Raw genomic sequence first — 16,122 nt, forward strand, 5'->3', positions numbered from 1 at the left:
TTTGCATCATCAATTTAGCGTTGTCTACGGGGAACTCTAATCATTCAAGCCATCTTTCCTAGTGACAAAAGAGTTCCTCGAAGTACGAGATGGACGCAGAGATTACACCTTAGCCAGATGTTGTGCAACAACAACAAAATCCAAGCCTTTTTAGCTAATGTGGAAAAGCTGACTCCCAGAACAAAGAACTGCGAAAGACAATGGAATCCCAAAAGCAGAATGTCGATGAAAACTGAAAACCAAAATGAAGAAGAATTAAACTCTCAAGCCAACAGCGAGATAGGACCTCAGGAGAAGATTCCACCAGGGTGGAAAATGAGCTTCACAACATGGGGAAAAAGATGGACGAACTGAAAAAATGCTATGAAGGACAAAGGCAGAGAGAATCTGGATGGGATGATTCGAAGGACGGACTCACCATTCACTACTGAAGTACTAAACCGTCCCCTCCCACCAAAATTCTGCCTCCCACAGTTGGAGTTGTATAACGGTTCCAAGGATCCCTTAGACCATATTGAATCATGCAAGACGCTGATGCTATTATAGATGACCCCAGATGAGGTGATGTGTAGGGCATTCCCAACAACACTGAACGAAGCAGCTAGGGTATGGTTCAACAAGATACTCCCAGGAACTATTGCAGATTTTGAACAACTCAGCAAGGGTTTTGTTTGTCATTTTATTGGGGGGCAAAGACACAAAAAGCCAACTGACCACCTTCTCAACATTCAACAAGCAGAAGGAGAATCACTAAGAAAAAATGTCACCTAATTCAATAAGGAGCTGCTGCAGGTAGATGAAGCTGAAGATCAAGTTATCTTAACAACCTTCCAAGCAGGGTTACTGCCAGGAGACTTTTTTTTCTCAATCACTAAAAGTCCATTAAAAAACAATTACGAAGATGCTCCGTAAAGCTCAAAAGTACATGAATGCAAAAGATGCAGTGCTCGCTAAAGAAATGAAAGGAAAAAGGAAGAGAGACGAAGGAATAAGCAGCAATCACAATAAGAAGAAGGAGACACAGAGTGTTGGGCAAATCACAGGGAAAAAGAAGGAACTTCCAAATAGAAAACCCAAGTTCACTAACTTCACTCCTCTAATAATGCCAATCGAGCAAGTCCTTATACAGATAAAAGATGATCCATCCCTGTGACGGCCAAAGTCAATTAGAACTCTAGTAGAAAGAAGAGACAAGAACAAATATTGTAGGTTCCACCAGGGCCATGGGCATCGTATTGATGAGTGCAGACATTTGAAAGACCAAATGGAGACTTTAATCTGAAAAGGGAAGTTATTGAAGTACGTCATAAAGACGGAGCCCCACAGATACCAACGGAAGGACGACTAAGATAGAACTCTAGAGGTAGGGAATAGCAAACCCCTTGCAGGAGAAATAAAGACGATATTGGGAGGACTAACAACGAGCGGAATGCTGAAGTCCCTAAAAAAAGCATAGTGGAGAGAATTAAAGAGCATCCATTCATGGCTCCCTCCAATGAAGATGCTAAAGAATGACGAGCCTGATAGTCTTCTTAGAGAGAGATGGCCGTGGCATCAAGCAACCCCATGATGATCCATTAGTAATCATGCTCAGAGTAGAAGAGTTCAACATCCTCCGGGTGCTCATTGACAACAAAAGCTCAGCAGATATCATCTACTTGCCCGCGTTTCTACAGATGAAGCTGGATAAGAAAAGGATCAGGCCTTTCACCTCGCCTCTGGTAAGCTTCACAAGAGATAGAATCATCCCTAAAGGCATTGTCACTCCAATTGTAATTGTAGGAACTTACCCAGTATAGGTTACCAAGGAAATTGATTTCCTCATTGTTGATTGCCCTTCAACATACAACATCATCTTGGGAAGACTTGCACTCAACAGACTAAGAGCGGCGACGTCAACATATTACTTGGAGGTGAAGTTTCCAATAGCCCATAAAGTAGGAGAAATCCGAGGAGACCAAGTTCTGGAAAGAGAGTGCTATAAAGTTGCTTTAGCATCGAGAGAGAACCTTATATGGGTGATCAATGAACCAAAGCCAATCCCCGGACCATTAGAAACACCAAAAGAAGTTGAGATTGTCTCAGGAGATTCCACAAAGGTATTGAAGATATAAACCGCACTCCTAACCTCAGAGAATGAGGAAATGATTTCCTTCTTAAGGGCAAACCAAGATGTTTTCGCCTGGAAACATGAGGATATGCCTGGAATTGATAGGAAGATCATACAATATCGTTTCAACGTTAATCCGGAATGCAAACCTATGAAGCAGAAACAGAGAATATTTGCGCCAGAACACAACAAAGTTATAACTGAAGAAGTAGAGAAGCTATTAGAAGCTGATTTCATTAGAGAAGTCTTTTATCCAGATTGGCTAGCAAACGTGGTAATGGTAAATAAGAGCAATGACAAATGGAGAATGTGTGTTGACTTTACAGACCTGAACAAGGCCTGCCCAAAAGATAGCTTCCCCTTGCCAAGGATTGATCAACCGGTAGACTCAACTGCTCGGCACAGGCTCTTGAGTTTCATGGACGCATTTTCTGAATACAACCAGATTCATATGGATGAAGACAATCAAGAGAAGACCTTGTTTGTTACTAGCCAAGGGTTGTATTGCTACAAAGTTATGCCCTTTGGACTGAAGAACGTAGGAGCCACTTACCAAAGATTAGTAAACTGTATGTTCTCTCACCAGATTGGAAGGAATGTGGAGGTGTTCGTAGACGATATGCTAGTGAAAAGTAAGGACAAAGCCAACCACTTGGACGATCTAAAAGAAACCTTCAGCACACTACATAAGTACACTACGTAAGTGTGTTTTTGCTATTGCTTCAAGAAAGTTCTTGGGACTCATGGTGTCCCAACGAGGTATAAAGGCAAATCCAGAAAAATTAAAGGCAATAATCGAGGTCAAGTCACTAAAAACAGCGAAGAAGGTGTAGAGCTTGACAGGAAAGGTTGCAGCCCTAAATAGATTCGTCTCTAGGGCAACAGACAAGTGTATGCCATTCTTCAAGGTATTGAAAAAAGCCTTTCAGTGGACTGACAAATGTGAGGAAGCCCTTGCCAAATTAAAGGAGTACATGACGAAGCCACCTCTGTTAAGCCCCTTGGTGATGGGAGAAAAGCTATACCTCTACTTAGCAGTATCCAACACTACAGTAAGTTTAGCACTAATAAGAGAAGAAGGGAACATTCAAAAGCCAGTTTATTATACTAGCCAGGCATTCCAAGGAGCAGAGACAAGTTACCCAAGGATGGAGAAGATAGCTTTCGCATTATTGGTCTCCTCCAGAAAGCTTTGTCCGTATTTCCAAGCACACCCTATCGTCATCATGACACACCAACCCATAAGAAAGACGATGAACAAGATAGATGCAGCAGGACGACTCATTCAATGGGCAATTGAACTAGGCCAATTTGACATCGAATATTGGCCTTAAGCAGCAATTAAAGCCCAAGTGCTAGCTAACTTCATTGCAAAATTCACTTACTCCTATAAGGAAGAAGAACCCCCCATGGAAATATGGATGGTCCAAACGGATGGGTCAGCAATGAAGAAAGTGGGAGGAGCAAGAGTAGTTCTCATATCTCTAGAAGGAGAAACATTGAAATATGCAGTCAGATTGCAATTCCCAACAACAAATAACGAGGCAGAATACAAAGCATTGCTAACAAGGGTAAGTCTAGCAAAAGCTCTAGGAGCAAAGAGACTTATCGTCCAAGCTAATTCTTAGCTAATAATTGGGCAAGTGAAGGGAGATTATGAAGCCAAAAAAGAAAGAATGCAAAAGTACTTGAAGATCGTCTAACGACTATCACAACATTTTGACAACCTAGACTTTGTGCAAATCCCTCGGACCAAAAATGCAAAAGCTGACTTCCTAGCAAGATTGGCCTCATCAAACGACTACAATGTGACCTCCAAACTTTGTATAGAGATAAGAGGGCAACCAAGCACAAAAGGCAAGCAAGTTCTGAAGAAAAAAGAATAAGATGAATGGATGACTCCCATCATCCGTTACTTGAAAGAAGGATGGCTCCCTAAGGATAAGGCGAAAAAAAGGAAGATACAGATCAGGGTAGTTTGCTTCATCATCATTGACGACATGCTGTACAGACGAGGATATTCATTCCCCTATCTAAGATGTGCCAGCTTAGAAGAAGCAGATATGTGCTCCGCGAGATACACGAGGGAATATGTGAAAATCATGTTGGAGTAAGATCTTTAGCAGGAAAGGCAATCAGAGCAGGATATTACTGGCCAACTTTACAAAAGGACACATACAACATCATCAAAGCATGCGATTAGTGTCAATGCTTTACAAATGTCTAGATGAGACCAGGAGAGATGACAACACCCATATCTTCACCATGGCCCTTCGCCCAATGAGGAATTGACATTATGGGCCCATTACTTCTAGGGAAGAAGCAACTTTGATTTCTGATCATCGCAATTGATTGCTTCACAAAATGAGTAGAAACAGAACCAGTGATGACGATAACGAAGGCTAAAGTCACAAGTTTTGTATGGAAAAACATCATCTACAGGTTTGGAGTCCCACATGTTATAATATCAGACAATGGAAAGCAATTTGACAATCCCAAGTTTTGAAAATTTTGTCAAGACTTAGGAGTCAAGATCTATTATTCTTCTCCAAGACACTCTCAAGCCAACGACTAGGTAGAAGTAACAAACAGAAGCTTGCTCAAAATTATCAAAACTTGGCTTGAGGGGGCAAAGGGGGCATGACCTAAGGAACTACAAAATGTCCTTTAGGCATATAGGATGACCATAAGAGTTCCAATATGAGAAACACCATTCAGACTGACATTTGGTACTGAGACCATCATACCAGTGGATGTGGGACTGACGAACTTCCAAGTCAAAACTTATGAAGACCAGAAGAAATAGCAGGAGCTCAACGGCAACTTGGACCTAATTGATGAAGTCAGAGAAGAAGCTATGAAATGAATGGCCAAACATAAGGAAGCAATGACCAGATACTACAACAGAAAGGTTAAGATAAGAAGGTTCAACATAGGAGACCTCGTGGTATCACAGGTAACAAAGGATCCATCCCAAGGAAAACTAGGACCAGCCTAGAAAGGCCTCTACGAAGTAATCCATCACTCCAGAGAAGGCTCCTACTACCTAAAGTCTTTAGACGGCCAATAATTACCTCAACCATGGAACATAGAACACTTGAAGAAATACTACTAGTAAGGAATGCTTTACATTTTATTTTAAGTTGTCTACTCTTCATATCAGTATGTACAACGGTTATTACTTTCGTCATTCATAAGATTAATAACACATGAAAGCATTATCCATGCGTATTATCATTGATTATCCATGAGTTATTTATCAGTAAAAATGTATACAACACCTAAAAGTTATCCTTGGGAGATGTCCCAAGGATCTTTGTCATTAAAATTTCAAATCAAAAGCTGTCCACACATAGCCAACAATGCCATAGCCATTCACGTTGTTAATACACAACAACCAAAGTCGACTAAATCAGAACTGTTTAAACACAGCTAATACAATCATCATTCAAGCACGAATAAAAAAAAAATAAAAATGGTTAACCTAAAGACGTTCCAATACCACGACTTTAAGTCATGAGTACAGCGTAATATCGTCATTCAAACATGACTCAATAAAAAGCTGATCAAACAAAGCTAAAAAATACTAAGTTGTTCAAACACAACTAAGATCATCATTCAAACATGACTCAATAAAAAACTGTTCAAACACAGCTAAAAACATGGCTAAAGCTTGCTAAGTTGTTCAAACACAACAAAAATCGTCATTCAAACATGACTCAATAAAAAGATGTTCAAACACAGCTGAAAAATGTTAAGCTGTTCAAATATAGATAAAAAAAAAATACTAAGTTATTCAAACACAACTAAGATCGTCATTCAAACACGACTCAATAAAAAGCTGTTCAAACAAAGCTAAAAAATGTTAAGTTGTTCAAACACAACCAACATCGCCATTTAAACATGACTCAATAAAAAGCTATTCAAACACAGCTAAAAAAAATGTTAAGTTGTTCAAACACAACCAACATCGTCATATAAACATGACTTGACAAAAAGCTGTTCAAACACAGCTAAAATACTAGATTGTTCCAAATGCAATCGGAATTGCCATTCAAACACAACTAAAGAAGAAGAGATGTTCTAATACAAGCTAAGTATAAAGAGTTGTTTCAGCACAACTAGCATCGTCATAAAAGGTTGTCTAAACATAACCTAGCATAAAAGGAGTTGTTTGCTACGACTAAAAGCACAAGGTCCCCAAACCTATCTGTCATTGTCAAAGAGATTATTTAATTGCCCAAAACAATGGGTCTAAAAAAGAAATATTGTTCTTGCCTTACAGAAAAAGAAGAAAAAAAGAAAGAAGAACCGGAAGAAAGGAAAAACATAAAAATTACTGCTTATCAGGGACAAGATCTGTAGGGGTTGTAGTTGTGGCCTCTTCCATTACCTCAGCAGCATCTGTGACTCCGTCCGTCACATTCTCTGCCATAACCTTGGAGGGACAATCAGCCAAAAGCTCCTTCTCAACCTCATCCATAACCAGACCAAAAAGGTCCAAGTCAAGGTGATGCTTTGCCATCCACTTCCTAAGAAGGTCAAAGCCCTCCATGTAGTACCCACATAGCTCATCAGAGTACTCGTCAAAGTCCTTGAACTCCTCTACCGTCATGGCCTTAGCCTTCTATAACTTCAACTCCAGATCACCAATCTGCTTGTCCTTTAACTTGCAGAAGTCCTTCTTTGCCTGTAGGCTCTTCTTTGAGACTACCACACGCTCCTTGTCATTTTCAGCTTCAACAGTGAGAATGACAACCTTGTTCTTGAACATCTCATTCTCACCAGATAGAGACTTGATCACAAGCTCAAACGTGGCCACCTTCTTCTCTAAGTCCAAGAGTTTTCCAAAGATGAACAAAGACTCCCCCAAAACCTATGAAAAATTTTCCTTAGCAGAAGTAAAGTGAAGGAAAAGAAGAAGTAAAAATAAGCTACAGGGCATACCTACACAAGCTTTTGAATGTGAGATGACATCACCTCACTGGAAGACTTTGCCATCAGAGGACTTAGGTCATCCAAAGAAAGCACCTCATGAGCCTTCAAAGCTGCTGCGTCAGTATCATCCCAAAAGGTAGGAAGAAAAGATTTACAACCAACCTTCTTCTTCATCTTCCTAACCTTCTCTCTAGTAAAGGTGATCACCTCCAATGACGAAGTGGAAGAGGCAAGGCACTTGGCAGGCGAATGGGTAGGAAGAGGCGTTATCACAAGGTCTTTCTTAGAAATTGTCACCTGTCTTTTTCTTGGACTGAAGACCACTGACGATGCCGCCCTTGGCCTTCTTCTCTTAGGCCTCAACTAATTTTTGCTTACTGAACCTAGTTGTCATTCCTAGAAGGAAGAAGACAACATGTAAAAAAATAAAAAATAAAAAAAGGGAAGGAAAAAGAGAAGAAAAAAAAAAGCTCGATATTTCAAAAAGGGAGAGGAGTGCTTATTCTTTTTCACAACTTCCAAATTCTTCTGAACCTTAGTAAATGGTTCTAGACCCAAAAAATGAAGAAATAAAGATTGGGTGAGATGAGCTCGTCAAAATCCTTGACGGACTCCAAATATTCCTTTACTTTTTTAGCACAACGCTGATACCTCTTCTTCAGATGAGGATGTTGAGAAACTGCAAACAAGTATGTCATATACCATTGTCACTCATAAAAGAAAAGAAAAACAACAGAAAGACGAGAAAGACGCACTAGACACGGGAACTCCCCAACTACGAAAAAAACTTAGGGACTTCGTCCAGGTGCACACCAGGGACAAATTTCCAACCACTTCCAAAAACAAAAAAGAAGTTTTTCTTCCAATTTTGGAGAGATGATGGGTAAGCGAGTGTTAACATAGAAGCCCTATCCTATGGCTTAAACTCATAATAGCTAGGGTCCTTTAATTTCCTCAGATGATAAATATGGAGGAATTCATCCCTCTTGATGACATCGCCATCATTGGCAGACATCCACACCACCATGCAAGAGATGATGATCTGCCAAGAGTTGGGCACTAATTGTGTTGGAGCAAGGTGCAAATAAGAAAAAAGTTCTCTAACAAAAGGATGAACAGGAAATGAAGATCACTAATAAAATCGGCCTCGTAAAAACAAAATTCATCAGCATAGGAGTGGCAGGTTCTCTTTGTCACCTGGGATCCTAATCTTTACTGAATCAGGGAACTGAAACATATCATTGATCCAATGCTCGTCCTTTCTCATAAAGGAACACGAGATATTCTAGGCTTTATAAGGGGTTGAAGGAGAAGTAGCTTTCGAAATCACAAGATCATCAAACGAGGATAACCCCATCTCTAAGTCACTAGACCTAACCTCATACATTTTTAAGGACCTAGCTACCTTAGCGAAGTGGGAAACTAAAGGGAATATTAAAGAAAGAATAGGCTCGTATGGATAGTCCTCCCTCACAAAAAGACTGACCTAATTGAGACACCCTTCCTCCACAGACTCAAGTAAACAACCTAGACGAGCGAAAAGAAAAGCTATTGAAGGACAATCTAACCTAATAGAAGAATAATCTACCATGAAAGAACAGGAAAAGAAATAGGAGCACGAAGAACTTACCAGGGAACACAGGACAGAGAAAGGAACCTTAAAGGAGAAACAAACCCTAGGAGATAACTAAACAAGGAAAAAATGCAAAAGAAAGGAAATTGGGGGGAAAAATGCAAAATAATTGGCCAAACATGCACAGGAAAACCAAGAAACGTCTGCACGTCAAACGCATCCTGACCGTACACGTGGCACCTAACTGCTCAGACATCAAGTCGTCATAAATGCGGTGTACATGAAATGTGAAGCGTCAAATGGATTTGTTCTTATCTCGTCTAACAGACGACAGTTCAAACAAAGGGGTAGTTGATAAGTAAAAAATTTATGGTCATCACTACGCGAAGATCATCATTTACCCAGAGAAGACGTTTCGCATTTAATACGATCATTGATGAAGAAACGNTTGCTGCTCAAGGCCAATATTCGATGTCAAATTGGCCTAATTCAATTGCCCATTGAATGAGTCGTCCTGCTGCATCTATCTTGTTCATCGTCTTTCTTATGGGTTGGTGTGTCATGATGACGATAGGGTGTGCTTGGAAATACGGACAAAGCTTTCTGCAGGAGACCAATAATGCGAAAGCTATCTTCTCCATCCTTGGGTAACTTGTCTCTGCTCCTTGGAATGCCTGGCTAGTATAATAAACTGGCTTTTGAATGTTCCCTTCTTCTCTTATTAGTGCTAAACTTACTGTAGTGTTGGATACTGCTAAGTAGAGGTATAGCTTTTCTCCCATCACCAAGGGGCTTAACAGAGGTGGCTTCGTCATGTACTCCTTTAATTTGGCAAGGGCTTCCTCACATTTGTCAGTCCACTGAAAGGCTTTTTTCAATACCTTGAAGAATGGCATACACTTGTCTGTTGCCCTAGAGACGAATCTATTTAGGGCTGCAACCTTTCCTGTCAAGCTCTACACCTTCTTCGCTGTTTTTAGTGACTTGACCTCGATTATTGCCTTTAATTTTTCTGGATTTGCCTTTATACCTCGTTGGGACACCATGAGTCCCAAGAACTTTCTTGAAGCAATAGCAAAAACACACTTACGTAGTGTACTTATGTAGTGTGCTGAAGGTTTCTTTTAGATCGTCCAAGTGGTTGGCTTTGTCCTTACTTTTCACTAGCATATCGTCTACGAACACCTCCACATTCCTTCCAATCTGGTGAGAGAACATACAGTTTACTAATCTTTGGTAAGTGGCTCCTACGTTCTTCAGTCCAAAGGGCATAACTTTGTAGCAATACAACCCTTGGCTAGTAACAAACAAGGTCTTCTCTTGATTGTCTTCATCCATATGAATCTGGTTGTATTCAGAAAATGCGTCCATGAAACTCAAGAGCCTGTGCCGAGCAGTTGAGTCTACCGGTTGATCAATCCTTGGCAAGGGGAAGCTATCTTTTGGGCCGGCCTTGTTCAGGTCTGTAAAGTCAACACACATTCTCCATTTGTCATTGCTCTTATTTACCATTACCACGTTTGCTAGCCAATCTGGATAAAAGACTTCTCTAATGAAATCAGCTTCTAATAGCTTCTCTACTTCTTCAGTTATAACTTTGTTGTGTTCTGGCGCAAATATTCTCTGTTTCTGCTTCATAGGTTTGCATTCCGGATTAACGTTGAAACGATATTGTATGATCTTCCTATCAATTCCAGGCATATCCTCATGTTTCCAGGCGAAAACATCTTGGTTTGCCCTTAAGAAGGAAATCATTTCCTCATTCTCTGAGGTTAGGAGTGCGGTTTATATCTTCAATACCTTTGTGGAATCTCCTGAGACAATCTCAACTTCTTTTGGTGTTTCTAATGGTCCGGGGATTGGCTTTGGTTCATTGATCACCCATATAAGGTTCTCTCTCGATGCTAAAGCAACTTTATAGCACTCTCTTTCCAGAACTTGGTCTCCTCGGATTTCTCCTACTTTATGGGCTATTGGAAACTTCACCTCCAAGTAATATGTTGACGTCGCTGCTCTTAGTCTGTTGAGTGCAAGTCTTCCCAAGATGATGTTGTATGTTGAAGGGCAATCAACAATGAGGAAATCAATTTCCTTGGTAACCTATACTGGGTAAGTTCCTACAATTACAATTGGAGTGACAATGCCTTTAGGGATGATTCTATCTCTTGTGAAGCTTACCAGAGGCGAGGTGAAAGGCCTGATCCTTTTCTTATCCAGCTTCATCTGTAGAAACGCGGGCAAGTAGATGATATCTGCTGAGCTTTTGTTGTCAATGAGCACCCGGAGGATGTTGAACTCTTCTACTCTGAGCATGATTACTAATGGATCATCATGGGGTTGCTTGATGCCACGGCCATCTCTCTCTAAGAAGACTATCAGGCTCGTCATTCTTTAGCATCTTCATTGGAGGGAGCCATGAATGGATGCTCTTTAATTCTCTCCACTATGCTTTTTTTAGGGACTTCAGCATTCCGCTCGTTGTTAGTCCTCCCAATATCGTCTTTATTTCTCCTGCAAGGGGTTTGCTATTCCCTACCTCTAGAGTTCTATCTTAGTCGTCCTTCCGTTGGTATCTGTGGGGCTCCGTCTTTATGACGTACTTCAATAACTTCCCTTTTCAGATTAAAGTCTCCATTTGGTCTTTCAAATGTCTGCACTCATCAATACGATGCCCATGGCCCTGGTGGAACCTACAATATTTGTTCTTGTCTCTTCTTTCTACTAGAGTTCTAATTGACTTTGGCCGTCACAGGGATGGATCATCTTTTATCTGTATAAGGACTTGCTCGATTGGCATTATTAGAGGAGTGAAGTTAGTGAACTTGGGTTTTCTATTTGGAAGTTCCTTCTTTTTCCCTGTGATTTGCCCAACACTCTGTGTCTCCTTCTTCTTATTGTGATTGCTGCTTATTCCTTCGTCTCTCTTCCTTTTTCCTTTCATTTCTTTAGCGAGCACTGCATCTTTTGCATTCATGTACTTTTGAGCTTTACGGAGCATCTTCGTAATTGTTTTTTAATGGACTTTTAGTGATTGAGAAAAAAAAGTCTCCTGGCAGTAACCCTGCTTGGAAGGTTGTTAAGATAACTTGATCTTCAGCTTCATCTACCTGCAACAGCTCCTTATTGAATTAGGTGACATTTTTTCTTAGTGATTCTCCTTCTGCTTGTTGAATGTTGAGAAGGTGGCCAGTTGGCTTTTTGTGTCTTTGCCCCCCAATAAAATGACAAACAAAACCCTTGCTGAGTTGTTCAAAATCTGCAATAGTTCCTGGGAGTATCTTGTTGAACCATACCCTAGCTGCTTCGTTCAGTGTTGTTGGGAATGCCCTACACATCACCTCATCTGGGGTCATCTATAATAGCATCAGCGTCTTGCATGATTCAATATGGTCTAAGGGATCCTTGGAACCGTTATACAACTCCAACTGTGGGAGGCAGAATTTTGGTGGGAGGGGACGGTTCAGTACTTCAGTAGTGAATGGTGAGTCCGTCCTTCGAATCATCCCATCCAGATTCTCTCTGCCTTTGTCCTTCATAGCATTTTTTCAGTTCGTCCATCTTTTTCCCCATGTTGTGAAGCTCATTTTCCACCCTGGTGGAATCTTCTCCTGAGGTCCTATCTCGCTTGTTGGCTTGAGAGTTTAATTCTTCTTCATTTTGGTTTTCACGTTTTCATCGACATTCTGCATTTTGGGATTCCATTGTCTTTCGCAGTTCTTTGTTCTGGTGAGTCAGCTTTTCCACATTAGCTAAAAAGGCTTGGATTTTGTTGTTGTTGCACAACATCTGGCTAAGGTGTAATCTCTGCGTCCATCTCGTACTTCGAGGAACTCTTTTGTCACTAGGAAAGATGGCTTGAATGATTAGAGTTCCCCGTAGACAACGCTAAATTGATGATGCAAAAAATCAACAGTTGAGCTCCTCATCGTAGCAGTGGACGAAGCTGTTATTGGGTTTGCCTCTGTTGGAAGAAAACCTATAAAATGAACTGGATGGATGAATAACACGCCGGTGTGGCGTTAGCCAAACTGCCTCCAATGCTTAAGTCAGTAAAGGAGAAATATTTTTGAGAGAAACAGACTAGAGAGTGATTTTCGTAGAGTATTTGTGTGTAATTGGGCATACCTTGGGTTTCTGGTGCTTTCTCTTTTATAGTTGAGTGCCTAATCAATGGGCGATGAATCACTGCATTTATGCTCAATGGCTGGTGCATTACAGAATCTTTGTTTGAAGTTCACAACTTATTCTATGACTATTGCTCCATTCGTTACGTTTCATCATCAATGATCGTAATAAATGCGTAACGTCTTCTCTAGGTAAATGACGATCTTCGCATAGTGACGACCATAAATTTCTGACTCATCAATTTGGATTCAAAGATAATGATGGAAGTAAGCGAGCCTTGACTTTGTTTCCTGAGTTGATAAGTGGGCCCTATGTGAGTAAGGGGTGACTGCATGAGTGTTAAATATCTATTTAGAAGGTGATACACGTGATTGGCAGTCAATTAGTGGCTATTGTCTTTTAATGGGTAATACTCAAGTCTTTATCTGCCCCGAGGTTGCTACTTTTCCAAGTGAATAAGGGGTCCCCCTTAAGTGTGCTCCTTGCTCAACAAGTTGCTTCCTTGCCAAGGCTTTCTTCTTAAATAGAGGATTGGGTTAAGTTTCTCCCTAACCTCCATGATTTCATTTGCTTCGCAGGGGTGTGAGTCATTGCCTTTATGCTCTTTGGACTAGCCTCAAAGGCAATCTCATATATTTTTTTCGAAAGAGTAGTCTCCCCACACAAGGGATTGTCCACCCTACTTGAGAAAGTACCTCTCTCTCTCTCTCTCTCTCTCTCTCTCTCTCTCTCTCTCTCTCTCTCTCTCTCTCTCTATATATATATATATATATCTGCGTGTGTGTGTGTGTACGTGCGCGGTTCGGTGGATGTCAAATTCCATGAACCACAACTGACAATCACATCAAACTGACATTGGAGAGAATGGTCTTCTACAATCACTAGCTACAACTCAGTAGGCTGGCATGGGTAGTGGTGCGGCTCTATTAGCCAGTCTTGAGGTGTCTACTCTAATTGGTTTGTGAACACCCCTAGTTATTATAAGTCAAACTCTATACTCAAATTTCAAAAGTTTTAAAACTAAACTATTCCAATTATAATTATAATATCAAGAGTTTATGAAAATTTCAAAAAGCCTCATTATTTCTTTTTATATTTTTAATAATATATCATTTTATTTGTTGCTATATGACAAGTGAGTTTTCCTAGTCATGTTTACATTTTTAGACCCCTTAAAGCACAAGTTGTTTAACTTAGTTATTTAGCCAAGTGATTACTTAGATAAATTATTCAGATCTATGTTAACACAATCAATTCATATCATGTAAGTAATGCGAAAATATAAAGAACACACGATATGATAACCCAAGAAAATCAAACCGGTAAAAAACTTGGAGAGGATTTAACCTAACTATCCTCAAAGTAAAACAGAACCACCATGAAAGAATTGAAGTTTTTACAATACAACTTAGACTACTAACATCATATTGCTACCTCATGTAGAAAACTTACTATCATGACCACGTGACAGCTCCAAGTCCACGGACTTCTTCTTTCCTTGATCCATTGCAACCATAAGTACTCCCACTTGTGAGTTTGAGACTCCACTCAAAGGTTTCAGATCTTCTTTAAATTCTTTAAGCAGCAACTAAAACGATCACCAAGTTCTTGACATGAATCTTGATCTTGATAACCCTAAATGTGTATAAAGGTAAACACATCTAGATCTCACAAGAGATTCAACACATAGCACATCAAAGACATCTAAAACGTAGCTAGGGTTTTTCCTTGATTTCAACTTTACAAATAAACACTTTGAGCCACCTAAATCTAGACTCTAAGTTTTGATCATGGTTTGCCAACACATTACAAATAGAAGTTCTAATACATTTAGTTCCTAAAGTCTTAGAACCTAACATCATGTATTAAAAGTTGAGTATTTCTAGAGTTGTAAGGTATAATTATACGATTTTATTTATTATAATTCTTAAAATACTTCAAAAATTTTATACTACTATTTCTTTATTTTTTAATTGAAATAGGCGGGCACATCTCCTTAAGGCAACATTCCACAGAAAAAAGCTTGTTTTTTATTTTGTTTTGTTTTGTTTTTATGGTTATTTAATTTGATACCCAATATATTTTATTTTAAGTGAAATTTCATTACCATAAACCAAAAGATAAATAAAATATTACTTTGACTAAAACTCAGTTATCGAAATTTTTAATAAATTTAAAATGAGTTTCTTCATTTATTTTAAATAATTTTATAACCCATTATAGTATTTGGCTTTTTATAATAAAAAATATATAAATGATCGTACATGATGTGCATTAATAATCTAACTTAAAAGAAATTTTTTATTTTTATGAGTTTACTATCTATTTTAATTATATAACTATTATAAAATTTTCCTTAGTTTACATATAACATTTGACAATTAAGCTGTTTGTTGCACCATTAGGTGTATTAATTAAAAGCTTGTCAAGTTCAGATTGACTTCCAGTATTTTAACATATCTCTCTCTCTCTCTCAAGGGCGGCGCCACCTTTAATTCAGGGGTTCAAATGAACCCCTAAGATGGCCAAAATTATTTTTTTTAATATAAATTTTTTTTTGAGTAACTTTTGCCTTTCTAAAATAAAATTTTGAACACCCTGACTTTAGTTTCTTTTAGCCATATAAGCTTGAAGATGACCTTATTAACAATCTATTCTTGCAAATAACATTATAATTAATTTGAGAAATTCTATATTCACAACATTTTCACAGTACTTTTACAAAAAATTTTAAGTGGCAAGTTGTTGCTGGCTATTACTGTTGGGTAAAAAAGTAATTTCAATAATAGTTTCAAATTAGAATCGGTAACAACTTAGCACCTAGAATTTATTGTGAAAATGTTGTAGACATGACAATTCTCAAGTAATTTATATTTTTGAACAAATATGTGACTAAAGTGGTTGAATTTGAATGTACTTTGAATTTGTTATTTCTTGAGTGGGGACTGGGGGTGTGGTCAATCAGTTAGTAGGTAACAAATTTAACACTAAAAGAGAATTAAATAATTAGCTAGATGGTGATTCTTAAAAAAAAAAAAAAAAAAGGACTAGGGGTGTGGGATAGGGGATTGATTGGGTGAAGGTAAAAGCAAACGATAACACAATAAAAATTTCCTTAATACAATTACAAAGACCAATTGTTATCAAAGTTACCAATTGTTATCAAAGTGAAGTTGAATTGTGTTAAATAAAATAATTGTAATAGTTTGGACTTACGGTACCAAAACAAAGATAAAAGTCTAAACTCTATGAACCGGATGAGAAAAACGCCATCAAAGACAAAACTTTTTGGACTTACGGTACCAAAACAGGCCATCTGTCTTCCATTTGCATGGTTAAAGTTATGGGAAAAAAAACAGTTGATGTTTACATTAAA

At 38.9% G+C, this 16,122-nt stretch overlaps 1 protein-coding gene across 1 annotated transcript in view; it reads left to right on the forward strand.

The window, feature by feature from the left end:
* Positions 1–16,122, forward strand: part of LOC112000384 (uncharacterized) — a 71,492-nt gene that overhangs the window by 25,202 nt on the left and 30,168 nt on the right. The gene's annotated exons all lie outside the window — the stretch shown is intronic.

This window comes from Quercus suber, unplaced genomic scaffold, assembly GCF_002906115.3.
Source record: "Quercus suber isolate HL8 unplaced genomic scaffold, Cork oak 2.0 scaffold_10, whole genome shotgun sequence".
Taxonomy (NCBI): domain Eukaryota; kingdom Viridiplantae; phylum Streptophyta; class Magnoliopsida; order Fagales; family Fagaceae; genus Quercus; species Quercus suber.